We start from the raw sequence: 21,058 nt of genomic DNA, 5'->3' as shown, positions 1-21,058 counted from the left end.
ATTAGATTTAGCGTTACACTTTCAGAAGAATTGCAACAGCCCGAAGAAACTCCTGTGTAGTGTACTGATCTTTATGCTGTAGTACCTGCTGCAGTCTTTCACATTTCAAAATTGTTTTTCTTTTTTTAGGAGACGGAGGAGAAGCAGAATGTAAACAGAGTCTAGTCTCATGTACCCTGTTCTGCTCTCTAACAAGTAGAGATAACACAGATGAGATAGCAATCCCCCATCCAAGTAAACATTGAATGCGTCTATGCCATCCCTCAACCTGATTTTGTGTTCGAGGTAGACAAAGTGCATTCAATTCAGATACATTACAGAACGCAATACTGAACATACGAGGGAATCTGGAAATAGCAGATAACGTAGTATTTTGCTTTCTAGGCCGACCCAGGACATATGTATCTGAGAAATAGGAAAGTAACTGTTTACCCTCATTAGGAAATGATTCACTCAACTGTAAAAACACTGTTACTACATCATCTACTACTAAAAATGACAAAGCGATCAGCTTTTTTACTTTTATTTGAAACATCACAGACCTTCCATACAATGTTGCTAGTCCTAAACTTTGTAACTTTCTCCAGATAGCTTGAGTGAAATGGAACAGACAACCCTTTGAATGTACACCAGGAAAGTTTTGCTTTATGCTACGAATTGCTGCCATCTCAACATCAGTTAAAAATAAATATAACTGAAACATTCACATTAGCCTCTCTTAACAACTCATTGAGACAGTCCCACATAAAATTATAGCATTTGAAGGATTTCTTTGACATCAAGCAGAAAACTAATGGTACACACTTTGTATTTTCGCTAACTGTAATACGTGAATGAATGCTATATAGTTGTCTACACAATCTACCTCTTGTTATTTATTTATTTTACATTTGTTGACCGGGCTAGTCTAGCTGGATATATGTCCATTTTCAGTAGAAGCCCGGGGAGAAAAGCTCCAGTAATTAAACACATTATATGAAGATAGACAATTCAAATAGTAAGGCGTAAATGAGGGCTAATTAATACACATATTACATAAAAAGTCATGGTAAATACAAAGTAAAATAGTCAAATGTCTTGAGAAAGAAAACATAGATTTTTTTTTTTCCAAGGAGTATTTCATAAGACTGTGTGCATGTCATTAAGGGAGAGCTAACAAGGCTATAAGGAGCAGAGATTGCAGGAATTTAGGAGGAAGGGAGGATAGGGAGGTAAAAAAGGAAGTTAATCTGGGTTGGTACAGGAGCAAAGCCAGTGTTTATTGAGATGAGTTTTCAGCTGCTTTTTGAAAAGTGGAAGGGAGGACAAAGACAGGATAACAGAGGGTAATTTGTTCCACATTTTGCCAACTGAGTTGGAAAAAAGACAATCACCTGCAAAGTTATTAGGTTTGGTTGTATTAATCATTAGTTTGTTGGAAGAACGTAGATGTTGCAGGTTATTGTAAGGTGAAATGAGGCTAGAGTGTATAGGTGTTTTAGTTGGTTGGTAAAGGATGTTGTGAGCTATTAAGAGCTGCTGAAGTGTGAGTTGGTTCTGAAGTTCCAACTAGCCTAGTTTTCTTAGGTTCAGGCAGTGGTGGGTTTTAAATGAGGATCCAGTTGCAAATCGAGCAATATTATGGTAGGAAGTTGTTAGTTTCTTAAGGTTGTTTTTGGAGAGATTAGTGTATATGGGGGAGGCATATAGTAGTGTAGAGATACGGTGTGATCTGGCTAAGGTGGTCCTTGCTTCAGGTGAAAGGAAGGGTTTGATTCTATAAAGGGATCCGATTTTTTTATTAACTAATTTTATTGTGCTATTGATGTGAGTCTCAAAGCTGAGATTATTGTCAATCGTTATGCCTAATAGTTTAGTTGTTGTTTCAGGAGAGATGGGAGTGCAATCAATGGAAGAGAGAGTAAAGTTTAGTGGGGCAGATCTACGAGTAGGTGAGAACAATAGCAATTTAGTTTTCTTGGGGTTAAGGAGTAGACAATGATCAGAGAATCATTGTTCAACAGTGTTAAAAGCTTTTTGAGTGATAGAGTGTAGTTCAGTTTGTGAATTAGCGGTACAGATAATAGTAGAATCGTCTGCATATTGTATACAGGTGGTATATGGGATAGCTAATTGGAGGTCATTAATAAAGATGGAAAATAGAAGGGGGCCCAAGATAGAGCCTAAAAACACTCCATCCATCAACCACATAGGGGATTTCCTTAATCCCTGAGATTTTCAACAGTGGAAAATACTAAAACGTGTATCTTGTTTGCAAGGTCAGTCTTTCTTTTCTGTAGAAATTTACCTCCTTTTAGGTTACATTCACTTAGGTTTACAGTATCTAAAGTACTACTAGCAGTGACATAACTTCGCACTGCAGAACAGTGGACCCTGTTTACTTGCTGTAACATTGATCGCCTTGTTGGAAGTGAAGCTGTATACTCTGTAGATGTAGATGCACAAATATCATCTACAACTAAAGCAGGGGTAATCCGACATGTACGAGCTGTTTCTTTTAATTTATCACAGGCAATATATCTTTCAACATCACAAGCATCAGAGGCATGATGATGCCCTGTACATTTTAATAGTACTTCACCGTGCATTTCTCTTTTAGTCACTGCACGCCCCTTACAATACTCTTTTAATTTATCCTTACAACACCAGTACTTGCGATCTTTCATTACCTTTTCTAAGGTGTACAAATACCCATCTATATTAAGCATATCTCTGCCTTTCTGAGACTTAACACACTCATAGTACTCTCCTACGACACCTGGTGAAAAACAATTTGTGTTAGCCATAATGTTACGCTAATCTAAACCACCATGTTAACTAATGTGGTGTGCTTCTTTTATACTATCTTTGCAATCAGTGCGTTGTAAATTACTATCAAATATGTTTGAATTGCAAAATGTAGCATAATATTTACTTTCAGTTGTGAGCACAACCTGTAACTTTACCTTAAACTTACATATCTGCACGCATATAGTTCTAACATTTATTTTGATTGTGTTACGGACTTACGTCAGACGTACCATGCTTCATGTTGGCCAAACATAATCTTTCGAAACTCTTAATTTAGATCATTTGAGCGGTCGATTAAATAAGCATTTGCTTAAATTTGTGTCGATCTTGTTATACTCGACATTTTAAGCATTCATTTATTTAATATAGACCCGTTTAATCTGGTCTGTTTTTGAAGAAATACAAGTGTACAAGTGCTACACAGAAAATATGGCTATGAGAGCAAGAATTCACTGCAGCTAGTCTGCTAGGCAGCTGTTATGTCAAATTGTAGATGTGGAGCTATAAAACAAGATACAATGAAAAGTGATATATGTTCTGCACTAAAATCTGAACCTTGAATAGCAATGTGTATTGTATTATAGTGTGTTCCCTGCAGCATTGTTTTGTGTTAACGTTTGCACTTCAGCTATATGTATTCCTGAATATAGTTATGCTGATGCAGGCAAGTATGAGACTGTAATAGGTGGAGACTGCAAATATATGATGTACAAATGTGTATGGGTTGGGTACGCAACCTATCAGCCTACTATGGTCTGTACAGATCACATAATCACATCCACTAGGGGTTAAATGTGTACACCTGCATTCAAAGTATTAATACACAGTTCACTATCATGCATGATACTGTGACACCCCACTTATGTTGCAAGGTCAGAATGTGTAACCAAGTGAATTTTACGCACAAATCAGTCAAATAGCAGACAGCAGTGCCCCAGTAGCTCAGTGTGATAAGACATAGCTATAGCTGTTGTTCATTTTTGCACACACAGACCATGGTTTGAATTCAAGCACTGGTACAAAGATGTTTTCATAGTGACACACAAGTAATCCTGAGTATTTGTAGAAACTTTTAGGTAGTGTTAACAGATATTTTCTCCACAGGGCTCACAGGTAAAGAAATGTTTGTATTAGCTGTGTGAAGGGTATAGTAATAAACTGTGTACAAATTTTCCAGTGCCCAGCCGCATGCCTACAAACAACAGCAGGATAGCTATATATACTTTGCACTCTTCTCGATAAATGTCTCTCAAGTCTCACGCTGTCATGGCTAGTGATCACTGTTGTCAATAGCCTTGTATAAATATATATATACATATATATATATATATATATATATATATATATATATATATATATATATATATACATACATATATATATATATATATATATATATATATATATATATATATATATATATATATATATATATATATATAGTAGAAGTATACCATTAGCACACTTACTCAACATCTGTGCAGGGTACATCTTGTTAGCCATATATGTAACCTTGACATGTATGAGTCACCTCTACTCATGTACCTAGAGTTGTCACAGCTTGCCCCATAGTATTTCAGGTAAACAGATTAACAGGTATATATGTGCTACAGTAGCTCTAGGCCTCAGAGAGATGTATAGTGAAGGCAGACCTGTAGAGTTTTGAGCAGTACTTTTGTGAAAAATATAAGTCTATACAGTTGGCAATGGACTGTTTTTATCTCCCCCACCCCTTATCTGCATCAATAATTATTATTTATATACTGCAGGTATGTTGTTCTCAAAACCTAATGTTGGGACTTGTGTTCTATTATTGTTCATATATTTAAATGGTTGCATACTAACATACCTTGCTCAAATTGCATTGTTGGTGGCCTGTTGCCGTAACTGTTACTGGCATACTGTTACAATAATGACTGTTATTCCATTTATGCATGTGTTCTCCTTACCGTGCAGTTTTTACAATTCTGTTGTTCTGGGTTAATTGGAACACCCATGCATGCTGTTATAAGTAATGTTGAAATGTTTTGTTCATGACTAACCAATACGCTTTGAAAAACCTCAACACCATAGCATGTTTGTGTAGGCAGATCCCAGCAGATCTGCCTGTTCCACCTCATCTGGCCATGGTGCCAGGTCCCAGCATATCTGAGACCCAATCTTGAACTGCCTCCACTGGTCCTGCACCATTCTCGGGTGGAACCACGTCAGGGGTTGGGGTCCCCCCGGGTACGGGTGTTGAGAGGACCCTGTCACCTGACACCTGTTCAGAGGTATAGTACGCAGGGTCATCCAGAGGAACTTGTATGTCGACCTGCACCAGATCTAGGGCAGACTGGTGCACCTCAAGGGGCAGGCTGGCCCCATCATCCATCCCCCAGCACAGCCACCTTCAGGGCCATGAAGGGGCAGTGGTGACTGCCCAAGGATGGGGACCTCAGTCCACTGTTTCCATCTGGGGGCATCTGGCCCTCTGATTCCCAACCACCCACCCTGTCCAAGGTGTTTACCCCTTCAAGTGCCATACACTGCCCCTGTCTGCTGTCTTGTCTGTCTTCAAAACCAACCTGTGTTACCCAACTTATCTCCCCAAATGTACCTACAGCCCTTCCCCAACATCCCACTCTCACCTTAATAAAAAATGGCATCTGTTCTCACAAAAAAATGGCCCATACATAGCTCTCCATTTCACCCCCACGTGCACTGATATTAATCAGTTTTTCCTTGAAGTACTCAATAAATGTATGTCACCCCCACCCCTCCCTGTGGGATGTGAGGCTCTAAATTGTCCATATCATTCACAGCTGTTGCTGAACAAGAAATGGAGAGCTATGGTCCTTTCCTACACCAGTCCTGCACATACCTAGCTGCCTTTCATAATGTTATTCCCCCTGCTTGCCCCCATTTCACCACTTTCCTATCACCCTTTTTTCTTTTCTTTTTTTTTTTTGAATTAGCGCAGGTTTAAGTGGGAATAAGCGGCGGTAAGCAGGACTAAGTGCCTCTTGGTATCACTTAGCATCGTGATAAAACCATGCAAACCTGCTTAAAACTGCTTTAATCACTCTATCTCATTCAGCCACTGTTCTGCTCAGCAACAAAAGAACCAGCTCTGCCAAGTCTCAAACCCAGGGTCTTGTGCACTAGAGTCAGAGCAATATACCGCTACATCAAATCAGCTGTGAGAGTTAGTCAAGCTTTTGTAACTATATCATGCATTACAGTCATTTAACAATAAGGAAAAAAGACATCCCTGCCAAGTCTTGAACCCAGGACCCTGTGCACTAGAGTCAGAGCAATGCACCACTAAGCCAAACCAGCAGTGGGGAATTAGTACTGCTTTTGTAAATACATCATGGAGTGCAGTCATGTAACATTAGGGAAAAAATGACAAAGCTGCCAAGTTATGAACTCAGGACCTTCTGAACTAGAGTCACAACAACACACTACTACACCAAATCAGCTCTGAGGATTTCTGGATGTGTTTGTAAATATATCATGGACTACTAGGAAAAAAACATCACTGACAAATTTTGAACTCCAAGCCATTTAAACTACAGTCAGAGCAACATTCCAGTAAGCTAACTGACCTCTAAAGTATAGCAGCTGTATTTACAAACATATCCTGATTGCCATTCACACACTACTCCTATATATACTGGCCCAAATCACAGTGTAAGTGGGCCTTGGATGCAGACACAGAACCAGTACACAGACAAGTAAATGCTGCTGGATGTATGGGAGGCCTACAACATCAGGTAGAGGTGTAACTGCACACACTGTTGCTGAATATCCACAGTTGTGCCCCTATTTATGGCATGGTCCTCATAAAACCTACTCTCTGTGCTCACATACTGGAAAGGCAGTGCAGATTGGGGTTATAAAAGCATGACAGACAGCTCAGTGTCACACTCCATACCCATCAGAACACATATGTCCATGCTAATCATGTGTTAAACACTGTATGCATGCACATATGTCTTACAAATACACCTGCTATATAAATTACTTGGTAGCGCCATTTGTTATAATTCTAGCATCTGTCACATCTAGGCACTCACAGTCCTGGCCCACAGCCCAGTCTGTGGCATGACAACTACATGCATGACAATACATAAGAATAATTGAACCCTGCAATGTCTAGCAAAACTGGTTTCTCCTACCGCAGTCACTGCCAACCACACTAGCAAGTTAAAGGCCTGCAGGGTGGGACATATTTAAGAATTATGAATATGTGTACTAAATGATGCATAACACTCTCTGGATGGTACTATTATGTAACGTATGCACCACAGGTACATGCCTCACATGGATTGTTGGGGGTACCCTCAACCAGGCTATGCTGTGACACAACAGCTGACACTGTGCCCCCACTGACAGTAACAGCTTGCTCTCCCCCATTGTCTTCACAATCCTTAGTCTGACTCATGGCCAAAATGCAGCACCTGCGACCTGCTACGGTTTCACTTCAGAATCTCGAATTACTGAAAACTCGAACTTCATATGGTTGAGACCATATGATCAAGTTTTCAGAAACTCGAAAGTCTGAACTGAAATAAAAAAATCCAAATACATAATTTCTGCTGGGAAGCAAGCCCTCCTGCACCCTCTGTACTTAAATATACTATCTCTGTGATCACACTATAGCGAGGAAATGGGAAATCTCACATTCTGCACTTCTGCATACAGCACAGAATGGGAGATTTCCCTTTTCCCCACTGTAGCACAATCCCAGAGTTGGTATATTTAAGTAGGGGGGTGTGGGGGTGCAGTGGGGCTTGCCCCCCTGCAGAAACAATGTCTTTGGATAATTTTTTTTTATTTCAGTTCAGACTTTTGAGTTTCTGAAAACTTGATTATATGGACTCGACCATATGGAATTCGAGTTTTCAGTAATTCGAGATTCTGAAGTAAAACCCTTGCTACACATGCAGCAGTATGTCTAGCTTTCTGCTACAGGCTTAACATTGCTCCCAAAGACCTAGAGCAGGGCATACACACAACAGCCAAACATAAAGGGTTGGGGGGGGGGATGTTGAGGTTTTAATGGACAAGTGTCGCAGTCTCCCCCTACAAACATACACAGCTGATAGACCAGCATCTATTGTAGCAGCATGCGCAGTCAGATCAAAAAGGATGTATGACACTCACATCTGCCTGTCTCCTCACTCACCCCAACACACATTTACACAGTACATTGCTACTAAATGTGAAAGTCTGTTAACAATGGCCAAACATAGCATGCAAAACTGTGGACATAGCACATCAATCCAAACAGTAGACAATATTTCCACCTACCCTCTGTGATGCTCTAGCACTCACACCTCAATAATGTCTTCCTCACAGGCCAGGAAAAGGGACAAGGCCCACATGAAGACCTTAATTATAGCACTGTGCTGCTATGCCATTGGCTAATTGAAAGGCAACCCAGCTGTTCTGCATGAAATTAGCAACTGGGAGCCACAGACTGGTGCACAGGCCATCACCTGTTCATGAGCATTACATATAAAAGGTAAGCTGCTGCCTATGGCAAACAGGTCTGACACTTTCTTCATGAAGACAGACTGTGATTCTTTACAACACTACAAGTGGATATCTTCTGACAAAGGAGTACAGCACTATACCAGGTATGTCATACAATTAAGCATGTAATGGAATGCAGATGGGGGGATGCAGTCATGCAAAATAGGAATTTAAATGGTAGGTCTCAACAGCACTTCCTGGACTGACATGTTGCTGTTAGTCTGCTGTCCAGCGCCTATGGCCATCCCTGATGGCTCTGTCTGCAGTGACATACATCACAGCTCTGGCCCCACAGCCACCCCAGCAAGGGTCAGCCCACATATGACTACTACTGGATTGTCTGTTGTACAATATTGACTGTGACACTGCCAGCCCAGCTAACTGGGGTGCTGTAAATAATCATATGTAATTTGTGAATATTAATACGATACATATGCTTGTCTTACAAATGTAAGAGAACTGTATATGTTATGTGGATATTAAACAAGTAGTGCAGAAGTGTGTGTTAAACTGTATGTTATGTACTGATCTCATACCTCTCAACTGTCCAGATTTTTGCAGAATGGCCACGTTTACCTTGTTTTACAAATGTGTTTTCTCAGTTTCAGTGCAGCAAGCAAACATAGATGTCTACAGCTACAGGTTTTTGTATTGTCTTGAAACAAATAATTGCTAGGTTGAAAATGTAAAATGAGTAACTGTGTTATGACTTTCAGTTCTACACAAGTATCAGACAGATATGTACTTATTTCTTTATTTTATTTTACATTTGTTAACCGGGTAGAGTTTGGCTGGGTGAGTAGCCTGTTTTCAGTGGAGACCCAAGGAGATAAGCTCCATAACAATAGTACAAAAAGATTGTAAACATTTTTAAAAGATTTACAAACACTATACAAAAAGTTTGACAATTGCCAACAATCACAATTTACAAAAAGGTGAATGTAAAACAGAAAACATTACATTTCTTAAGCCTTATTACAGTCAGTAATATGAAACTCATTAGATATATAACTAAAATCCATTGTGGCATTTTCATTTGGTAGAAGTAAGACAATAAGATAGCAGAATAGAAAACATTTGATCAAAGGTATGCAAAACTAGCCAGAAGTATTACAGGAGTATAGCCATTGTTGAGTAAGGTATTCCTTTAGGAGGTTTCTGAAGCTATGACAATCTGTGTTTTTTAAGATATTCTGGGGTAATAGGTTCTACTGTTTGGCTACTTTGAAGGAGAAGTAATTATGGGACTTTGTTACCTTGAGTGTAAGTTTATCAGATAATGTAAGGGTCCTGGGGTTGGTATTTAGTTGCACTAGGTTGGAGAGTGCAGGGCAGTTTTCAGGTTTGTGTATAATGCAGTGGATAGTGGTGAGCTGATTGAGTGATAGATTGGGAAATTCAAGCCAGTGTAGTGTTTGAAGAGCAAGGCAATGATGGGTCCTGTTGGGTATATTAGCAGCACATTTTGCTATTTTGTTATAGCAGGAATCAAGTAGATGTAAATTAGACATGCACAGGTTAGTGAAAAGTTGAGAACAGTGGAGAAGAGTAGATAGGAGGTGGGATCTGGCTGCGGCTAGTCTGGCATTTTGAGTAAGGTAAGGTTTGGCCCTATATAGAGCACCAAGTTTGATGTGAACTTTCTTTATTGTGAGTGATATGTGTTTATTGAATGTTAGATTGTTGTCTATCATTACACCAAGTAGTTTTGTTTGGTTAACTGGTTCTATTATAGTGCCATTAGTGGAGTAGATGTAGAGTGGAGGTGGTTTAACTTTGGATTTCCTGTTGGAGAAGATCATTAATTTTGTTTTGTTTGGGTTTAGGATGAGCTGAAGTTCATTTAGGTAATTTTCAATATCTAGAAATGACTTTTGCAGTTTATCTTGGAGCTCTTGGGGTGTGGGAGCAGAGCTAATAAGAGTAGCATCATCAGCCTATTGAATAATGGAAGCAGATTTAGTGGCAGTATTTAGACTATTTGTGAATATAATTAAAAGTAGAGGGTCAAGGATGGAATCCTGAGGAACTGCAACAGAGACTGGGAGGAGTGTGGAGAGTTCATTATCCCATTTAGTTGCCTGCTGTTGATTAGTAGGGTAGCTAAAGAACCAGTTGAGAGCTGTAGAGTTGAGGTTGAAGGAGGCTAGAGTGTTGAGTAGTAGTTGGGGGAATATCATTGCCAAAGGTTTGGAAATATCTAGGAATATAGTAGAACGTAGTTGTCCATTCTTTTTGAGGGGATTGATGTCGTTAGTGAAACTTGTGAGGGCCGTGGAGGTACTGTGCTTTGGACAGAAGCCATGTTGTGACCTAGATAAGAGGTTATTTGTAGTGAGGTGGTCTAGGAGCTGCTTATGGATACATTTCTCTAAGATTTTGGCTAAGGGTAAGAGAATGGCAATGGGACAATAATTAGAGAGATCTTTAGATGGGCCTCCCTTGTGGAGGGGAAGATATGGGATATTTTCCATAGTATGGGGATATATTGTTCTGCAATGGAATGACTGATTAGCATAGAGCTTGCAGCAGTTTTTAGAGTCATTAGGGAGTTGGTTAGCTGCTAGACAGGTAGGTTTTAGTTTTGATAGCAGCTTTTTGATATAAGAGGTTTCTATGGGTTTAAAAGAGAAGTAGTTGGGTTTAGAGTTAGTAGAGGTAGGCACTGTAAGGGGCTGGTTAGATTTGTTGTTTTTTAAAATTGAGGTGACAGTTGTGATGAAATGAGAGTTAAATTGGGATGCTATACATTCAGAGCTATTTGTTGTAGATGGTGCAGGGTAGGGGGTTTGCCAGGGTTGAGGAGGTAGTTAAGGTTTTGCCAATATTTTTGTGTGTTATTTATGTGTTTTTGCTGACAAGCTAGAAAATAAGATTTACTTCTGATGCAGAGATGTTAAAAAGTATGTTAGTTGCTGTTAGCCTGGGAAGTGAAGGCAGGTGACAAAGACTGATGTAATCTGACCTTAGCCAGCACTAATGTTAATTATTACTTTCAGACCTGTCTCAGAGAAAGGCCTTTGCATGTTTTATGTATCTATGTATCTGACAACATCCACTCATCTGCATTTGCCTTGCTAATAGTAAGGAACTAGGGAAAAGGTAAAATTGTTTACATTTAGATGGGAATATAGTAACGATTGCTTTAGATGTTTGCTGTATTCATTTCAGACTGTCTTGCAATATTGTTTTCAAATATTCCCTGTGAGTCTGAACTCTGTAGTTACTGTATTGATTGAGTATTGTCTTATTCCTTTATTAATTATTATTAAATATTGTTAAACCTTGTAATCGTAGCTGGTCTGTATTGAACTAAAAAAGTTCTAGAGTACTTGCATATGTAGTTGGTGACACTGTATAGCCCACTCCAATACCCTTGCTCTTGGTTACACTTACCATTTGGATAATAGGCACATCACACAGTAGGATTCATCACCCTTTGGTAAGGGCTTTAGAGCAGCTGTTACAGAGCTGGATTGTGGCAGTCAGAACTACCTTTAAGTCTGGGCAGAAGAGGCCATAGCTAGTGAACCTATGCTAGCCTTTCCCAGGAGTGTGTGTATGTGATTTATAAATAAAATCTCAAAGTGTGTGTGTCAGCTACTTCAGCAGGGACACAAAGCACTGGTCAGATAGAGAGGGTGATGGAGGTTTGGCTCGACCGGTCTGCTGAAATGTTAACTGTATAGCTGTGCCAGTGGGGAGTTTTATTGGGGATCTGGAGAGAGAGGGAGAAACCAGCCCCAGACTGACTGTGATCTCTGTGTGCTCTGAAGGGTACTTGTACTCTACTGTATGTGTACTTGTCATCCTCCCATTGTGTACGTCCCTCACTGGTGTTAGTGGTGAGGATTGTGGTTCCTTGATTACTGGGCCAGTGCAGGGGCATCACACTGACAGTGTATACTGGTGGATACTGCTGGCATATCACATCATGTACTGTCATTGAGCCCCTCTCAGTCTACCAATGTCATACAGGATTATTTCACAGATTGTCCAAGTCACCCTGACCATTCCTGACATACTCTGGCTAGGTCAGTGTGTACTCCACACCTGTATCTGATTGCCTGACACCTATGGCTAGCATACCTGGTGATCCCCTGCAGCAGGACAGATGGTTATATGTAGTAGTAATGGGGGGGTGCTGGCTCTGGCTCAGAAGCAGTGTATAGATAGATTAGAGAGGAAAACAAGAAGAATGCTTCATGCTCACCAAATGATTTATAAGAAGAAGTGCATACCAAGATTATATATGCCCCATTCAGAAGGAGGGATGGACCTCCTTGAAATTGATTATATGTATAGATCTGCAATCCTGGGACTCCACACATATCTTCTGACCTCACACGACTCAAATGTAGTGAAAGCTTTGAAATATAAGAAGAATAAATCTAAGGTGACTTCTCTGTTTAATCAAGCAGAAGCTTATCAGCATCAAGCAGGAATGGAAATCAAACCTGATGTAGATAAAAATCAGGCAGCAAATGAATGTGCCAAAAAAACAAAAGGAAGAATATAAGGTGAAGGATCAGATGAAAAGGCAAGAAATGTGGAAAAAGCATAAATATAGTTGCAAGTATAGAAAACGTCTGGAAGAACCTCATGTTGATCAGGAACAAACACAGGAATGGTTAAGGAGAGGCAAATTTAAACCAAGAGATGAAAGGTTAATACTGACAGCCCAAGATAGTGGGCTGCATACACATTGGTTTATAATGTCCATTAAACATGTGGGAGAAACAGACAAATGTAGGCTTTGTAAAACCAAATTGGAAATAGTTACACACCTTGTTGCTGGTTGAGACATACTAATGGCAGAAGGACTGTATACTGAAAGGCATAATAATGTGGTGAGACTGTTGAACTGGTGATTGTGCAAACATTATAATATTGAAGTGGCTGAAAAACAATGGAAACATGAGCCACAAAGCATCATACAAAAGGAAGAAAACTACATCACATGGGATCATCCATTACCAGCAGTTCAAAAGATAGATTTATTTATTTATTTATGTATGTATGTATGTATGTATGTATGTATGTATGTATTTATTGACATTTGTTTACTGGGAAAGTGCACTGGGCTGAGAAGAGCCCATTTTCAGTGGAGGCCTGGGGAGAAAAGCTCCAATACAGAGAAAAACAAAATAATGTAACAATGTTAATATTAATATAAATAGGAAGAAGCAAAGACACATCACAAAAGTCTCTGTACAAATTTACGAAGTATAATGATATAATTGCACAAAAAAGGAAGAAACCAAATGCAACCATAGGAGGGATTTACGAATGAGTGAAATTCATCAGAGTAGATTGATAACAAGTACAGTATTTATGCCTCTAGTAAATACATTGTGGGAAGTATTTATGCCTCTAGTAAATACGTTGTGGGAAGTATTTATGCCTCTAGTAAATACATTGTGGGAAGTATAGAAATAAGAGCAGGGTGAGTACAGATTTACAATGGCACTTTCAAGTGGTGACAAGGTGGTTAAGGTTAGCAGCAGGAAGAAAACTGGTTAATACAATTACGGCAATTGTGTAAAAGATAGAATGGTTGAAGAGGTTAAGTAGTGAAGACACAAGTGAGGCTTAGAAGGAAAGCTGAGACTGATAGAGAAGGAGTTCAGGTAATGACATCATGGGGAATAGTAGGCGCATTAGTTGCATATCCAATTAGAAAGGAGATGATTATGAAGGGCAATTTTGAATTTTGGGGGATGTTGTTCACTACGTACAGAGCAAGAGAGGTTATTCCATAGTCTTGCAATGGCCTAGGAATCAAGGAGTTTTCCTACAGGTGAATTTGGTTTATAGATTTGGAGTAAGTATTGGTGTTCAGAATGAAGGGGTTTAAGAGGGGAGTAGAGGGCAAGTAGGGAACTGAGAGCAGGACAATTTAGTGGTTTATGGATGAATTTATGAGAGATGGTTAGATGAATAAGTAATTAGGCAGTGAGGGCATTCTAGCCATTGTAGCTTACTTAAGGCAGAGCAATCATGGGATTAGTGATGATTACCTGTAGCGAATTTGGCACAGGGGATATGCTTCACACACAAACACGCATATTCAGTAATATAGTTTTCTGTATTGAGGTCCAAACCCCTACCTATCTAGTTAAATGTACTATAGTGCTGCCTACTTATCGCATGTGCCAGGGAGCTTATATACCTAGAGAGACTCCAACAGTGGATCTAAGGTGGATGATATGAACAGGCCCTGTAAATGCAATGGGGGTGGTCACCAGGGTGGAACAGGCCTCAAAATAGCATTACACACACACACAGTATCTCAGTTTCCAGTATTGGGATTAGAACCCCTACCTATCTAGTTTTCTGTATTATAGTGTTACTTAGTTATCATGTTCACCATGGAGCTTATAGGGGTAAAGTGTGTCCAAAGGGACTTCTAAGGTGAATGACATCAGCAGGCCTTGTAAAGTAGGGCAATGGGAAGTTTACTGTGTGGAGAAGGCCTCAAAATAATTTAACTTACAAACACACACACATGTTGCTTTTATCATGTCTTATCTTTCTAAGTATTTTTTTATTTGTTCCCTCTTCTGTACTCTTCTAACAGTGACATCTCCTGTTTTAATTTCTTTATAGTTTTCTCTGTTCGATAATTCCATGATGGCATTCAATTTCTTCCCTTCCTTTCCATTATTTCTCCAGTATTTTAGTGGTAAGACTTTATATGTTATTAATTTACCTGCACAGCAATATATCCTACTTACTTCTGTTATAGCACATGAATTTCTGTTAGTACTCCTGATTACTGTATTCATTTGTTTTATCAGACTTCTAACATTTTGGGTCATATTGACTTTCTGTAATCTGTTTCTTTCATCAATCTTAATGAGTATATCCATCTCTATTAAATCAAGCAATTCTTTCCTTAGATCATTTTTTTCTCTAAACTGATGATATATTCTTTAGTGTCTGTTTCCTGCAGGCATTTTACAGAAAGTTCCAGAATATCTTCCTGTGACATATGTTCTTGTTTTTCTGATTACAGCATTTTTTCACTCTTATGTTTTGCAGTGTAACATGATACTTTGGGATTTAAAATATCTGTACTTGGTATTTGTAGTGTAATATGAGGCTTTGTGATTTAAAATATCGTGTACTTGATTTTTGAAAGATTTTGATTGTGGAGCTTTTCTCCATGGGCTTTCACTGAAAATGGATACTTTCTGGCCTACTCATACTTTCCCGGTTAACAAATGTCAAATAAATAATAAATAAATATTCTCTTCAGCTGCATCCTGCACCATCCATTGCTCTTTCATATGGGGACTTGCTAATCTATCATTGCACAACACTGACTGTGTCAGAGTTGCTACTGTTTCCTGCTCCTTCCCTTTCTGTGAAACTCCAACTGAAGTTTTGGACTTGTTTCCTACTGAAGGCTCCAGAGTATATTCATGTGGTAAATGATAAGATGCTTCCTGTTCTACCTGTTTCTCCTTAATTTGGGGATTTATTGTTTCATTAAGCTGTAATGTTACCAGAGTTGAATTTTCTACAGTAAATCCTTCACTTTGTAAGTAATCCGTAACTTTAGTTTCTATTTCTTTAATTAATCCTCTATTCTACTTTCTGCCATTGTTTTCTTATTTTTGTATTGTGAAATTTTCCATATTTAGATGCCTTTGCCTGTGTTTCTCTTCAAATATCTTTGGTGCTGCTATATTTGTATTGATTAGCTTTGCATTGTCCTTTACATAAATATTGCACCATATTAAATTGCTTTTTTTCTGTGTCCATATCTCTTCTTCAGATGTATCTGTCTTCACCTATTTCTCCTTATTTTGAGGACTCATTGTTCCATCATGCTGTGATATAACCTGTGTTAGACTTTCTACACTAAATGCTTCAGTTTGTAGGTATTCCATAACTTCAGCTTCTGTTTAATTTCTGCTTTTCTAATCTTCCATTCTATGTTCCACCTTTGAGATCTTATTTTTTTTGTATTGTGAAATTTTTCATATCGGGGTGTCTTTGCCTGTATTTCTCTTCAAATTATATTTGGAGCTGCTTTTTGTGTGTGTATTGATTAGTTTGGCTTTCTTCTTTACATAAGTCTTGCACCATATCAGATCTCTCTTTCTTTCCCATGACCATATTTCTTTTTATTCCTTTCAAAAATTTCTAGGTTTTGTGTTTAATATGTAAAAACTGCCACGCTGTTCGTTGTGTCGGTGTACATTTAATAGAACATAGATAACCACAGTTCATAGCACTATTTCTGGAAATATTTCAATATGGAACATTTGAAATAATAAATAAAAGCATTTTAAATTACATGGACTAGGTAGATTATTTAGAACCACTATATCTACTATATAACTTTTTTTTTCATAACACCACCTCTATATTAATCAAAAGCCCAAACAAAACAATACAATGTATTATCATAACTGACATCTTTGAATTTTATAGACACTGACAGTAACATCCCTCTGTTTCTCTTATCAGACAGGAATACTCATTATAAACTGTGCATTTTACTAATTATACTGTTAAATTTATTGTAATTTAATTTATAATATATACAACATATGTAAAGAATGAATAGAAATAGGTTCCCCTGATTTAATTGATCAGTACTGATTAGTAGAACATAAATAGTTTCCCTGATTTAATTGATCAGTACTGATTAGTAGAACAGAAATAGTTTCCCTGATTTAATTGATCAGTACTGATTAGCAGAACAGAAATAGTTTCCCTGATTTAATTGATCAGTACTAATTAGTAGAACAGAAATAGTTTCCCTGATTTAACTGATCAGGACTGATTAGTAGAACAGAAATAGCTTCCTTGATTTAATTGATCAATACTGATTAATACAACAGAAATAGCTTCCCTGATTTAGTTGATCAGTACTAATTAGTAGAACAGAAATAGTTTCCCTGATTTAACTGATCAGTACTGATTAGTAGAACAGAATTAGTTTCCCTGATTTAATTGATCAATACTGATTAGTACAACAGAAATAGTTTCCCTGATTTAGTTGCTCAGTACTAATTAGCAGACCAGAAAGACTGTGGGCCTTGCTACATCAGTTCATCCATATGTGTCCACTCAGGACATACCTTGTCCCTTCTGCAGAAAATGTGTGTGTGTGTGTGTGTGTGTGTGTGTGTGTGTGTGTGTGTGTGTGTGTGTGTGTGTGTGTTTTTACATTTGCGTTTCAATGCCTTATCGTTTTCATGAACTTGCTGCATCAGCTTGTCCTTATGCTTCCACACAGTCCTTACCTTGGACATAGACATGACAATTACTGTGATCTGGATTACGTATCCCTCCATGTGGTTCTATGTTGTGAGTAACCCTACATGACAGAGAAGTGCAGGACAACATTAAATGTTTTTTTCTTTTAAAATTCATATGGTTAAAACAAGGGCACCTTTCCTGGTCCCAAGTGTGGACACAGTGAAAGTGTTTACCACTGTTGATTAGAATTCTCTTGAGGATGTACTTATAGCTTTGCATTTACTCCATGTATTTTATCATTGTAGTCCATAAGACCTTTATTAAACATTAGCTTTTTGTTTCTAGTAATATCCTACCAGCTAGAGTCACAAAGAAGAAATGGTTTGGAAGAACTACTGTATCAGTTATTTAGAACCAGGAGAATAAGTACCATTTGCAGGTGAATGTTTTTATTTATTTATCTGACATTTGTTAACTGGGTTGGTCCAGCTGAGCCAGAAACCCATTTTCAGTGGAGACCTGAGGAGAAAACATCTATTGTAATACAAATAATGTGTAAATGTACATTTAAGTTTAAAAATACAATAACAATAAATGGCTGATAAACATTAAGCAGAACAAAGCGGTTACATAAGGCAGAGAAATCATGTTCAGAGAAGGCAGGAAATAACATTGAAAATTAAGAGAAATATATACAGTTATAGTAATAAATCAGAATAACTATTGAAATATACATACTGACATAAGTTTTACCTGCAAATGGAAATATTTGTTGTTGAAAATGCTTGATATGACTTTTAATTGTGAGGAACAGAGTCATGAGAGTTATAGCCATTAAAAAGATGAGGAAGACATTGAGTAAAAGGAGATGGGGAGATCTTGGCAGGGGCAGGACCATCAGTTTAACTGGGAATCTTTTAGCTCTTTTTTTTAATGATTTATGTGTGGGATGTTTCTTACATTGGAGGGGAGTTAGTTCCAGGCCTGAGGCACTGAGTGTTTGTACAGGAGTTTGCCAATGTTTTATTGGGTTTGTAAATATCTAGGAGAAATTGGACTGAGCAATGAAGAGACTGACTGGGGGTGTAGAAGAAAACTATGGAGGGGAGGGAGAGGCAGTCAAAAGGCTTGTGGAGTATGAAGTGTGTGACTTGTAGCTGTGACAGTAGAATTTGTTGGGGGAATTCTATCCAATGAAGTTTCTTTAATGCAATGCAATGGTGTGAGTTATAGGGTTGGTTTGTTGTACAAGCTTAGTGATTAATGTGGATTGTAAGTTTGTAAGGATGGAGCGGCATACAGTAGGTAAGGCAGGAGGAATGCCCCAGCCAGAGACAGTTTGGCTTCAGATTTAAGGAAGTTTTTGTTCCTATAGAGTAGTCCCAGTTTTTTTATGTGGTTTTTTTTATACAATGTTGAATGTGCAGGTCAAATTTTTTTGTCAATTATAGTACGCAGGATTTTAGTATGAGGATTTGCTTAGATGACAGTGTTATTAAGTGATGAGATGGCAAAGGTGGATTTGGGATGGGAGAGTGATCTAGGAAGGAAGAGGAAGAGTTTTTTTTTTTTTTTTGGATTTAAGATGAGCTGGCTTTCTGTAAGCAATCTTACTATGGAAAGAAATGCCTTTTGGGTAAGTAAGTGAAGATGAGAGATATTATCAGAAAAGGACATACATGTAGAGTCATCTGTATATTGTATAAGGGTTCCTATTAGAAAAATGAATGCTTGAAATGTCGAATGTCATATGGTCGACACCATATGATTGACATTTCAAGAGTTCGAAGGTTGAACGTAATGGCGCCGTATGGTGCAGAATGGGAGAATTTCCATTTTCTGCACTGAAGTGTGGTCTCAGAGTTGGTATATTTATGTACGGGGGTGTGGGGGTGCAGGTGGGCTTGCCCCCCTGCTCGCACCGTTAAAGTAAGTTTTTCTTTTTTCTTTTTTTCTTTTATTGTATATTCAATCTTTTAAACTTCAACCATATGTTGTCGAACATATGGGATTCGAAGTTTTGAAAGTTCGAATATATAATATAGACCCTTGTATAAGAGAGGAGTGGCCACAGGATGTGTGGAGCTGGTTAGTTAAGATATTGAATAGAAGTGGTCCAAGAACAGAGCCCTGGGGGACTCCTGTTTAAACAGGTAGGTAGAGGGAGCAGGAAGTGTGCCATCTGACAGATTGTAGCCTGTTGATAAGGTAGCTGGCAGAACTATGAGAGAGTGGAAAATGAGAGGTTGAGATCAGCTAGTTTTGTTAATAGCTTAGAGTGAGATACTATATCAAAAGTTTTAGATAGGTCTAGGAAGAGACAAGATACTAGTTGGTTGTTGTCTCTAGCCTCAGGTACAGTTTGAGTAAAAAGATAGAAGGGCAGTAGTAGTACTGTGATTTGGCCAAAACCCATGTTGGGTAGTAGCCAAGAGGTTTTCATGGATTAGTAGTTTGAGAAGTTATATGCGTTTGCATTTTTTGAGAATTTTAGAGAGTGATGAAAGACTGGCTATGGGTCTAAAATTGGAAGGGTCAGTGGAGTATCCACCTTTATGTAGATATATTGTAATAGAAAGATTTCTATAGTACTAGTCAGGAAACCACACTAACATTTGGAGCTTGCTTATTAAATGCAGCCTGATATCATCTACATATACATGTGTTTGAATGCATAATCATACTAATTCACCATATTCTATAGAAAGTGAAGTGCATACCTCCATAAAGCCAGATAGCAATAAGCTCTCCAATATAGCTATAGAGATTTAGCCATACTTTGAAGATCTTAGAATCTGCAATTAGATCTGCATAACAATAGCCTATCAGTGAGTTTAAACTATTCCAAAACAGGCATTACCTAATTTCACTTATGGAGCTAAAGCTAAATTTTATAAACCTAATTATTCTCTTCAAAATTCTTTGGGTTACCCAAAGTATCCCTTTGTGTCATTCTTACTCTAAATTAATAAAGATGAGTTTGATGTCTGAAGAAAGATGCCCAATAAATATATAAATTTTCTAAATTTTGATAAGCAATGCAACATACAAACAAAATTAATTTTGCCAGGGATAATTTAGTAATTCTTCCTTATACAACTCTAAAATACATTTAGCATCTATAGTTTTTTTTCAGATGCATATTAATTGCCAAATATTTACACAGGTCTACTGTACTTCATCGAAGAAACACTTCTTCGAAAAAGAACAGTAGACCCACACTTACGTGAAAGTGCACTTAACCGAATGTGCACTTCCATGAAGACTGGTTCAATGAACCAATAACGAACACTAAAACACTATTTTTGCAGATGGACAAGCCCCCCTGCACCTCCCATGTGGGGGGGGGGGCTGTGCCCCCCACTTAAATATGCCAACTCTGAGATTGCACTACAGTGGGAAAACAGGTACATTCTCTTTTACCTGCTGTAGTGTGCTTCGGCCCTCATTGTTCCTTAATGGTTCATTGAACCATTCTTCGCAGAAGTGCACTTTCGGTTAAGTGCACTTTCGCATAAGTGTGGAT

The sequence above is a fragment of the Protopterus annectens genome, chromosome 11.part0, assembly GCF_019279795.1.
Source record: "Protopterus annectens isolate FY-2018-M chromosome 11.part0, PAN1.0, whole genome shotgun sequence".
NCBI lineage: Eukaryota > Metazoa > Chordata > Ceratodontiformes > Protopteridae > Protopterus > Protopterus annectens.
Note: the sequence above shows the minus strand (reverse complement) of the source record.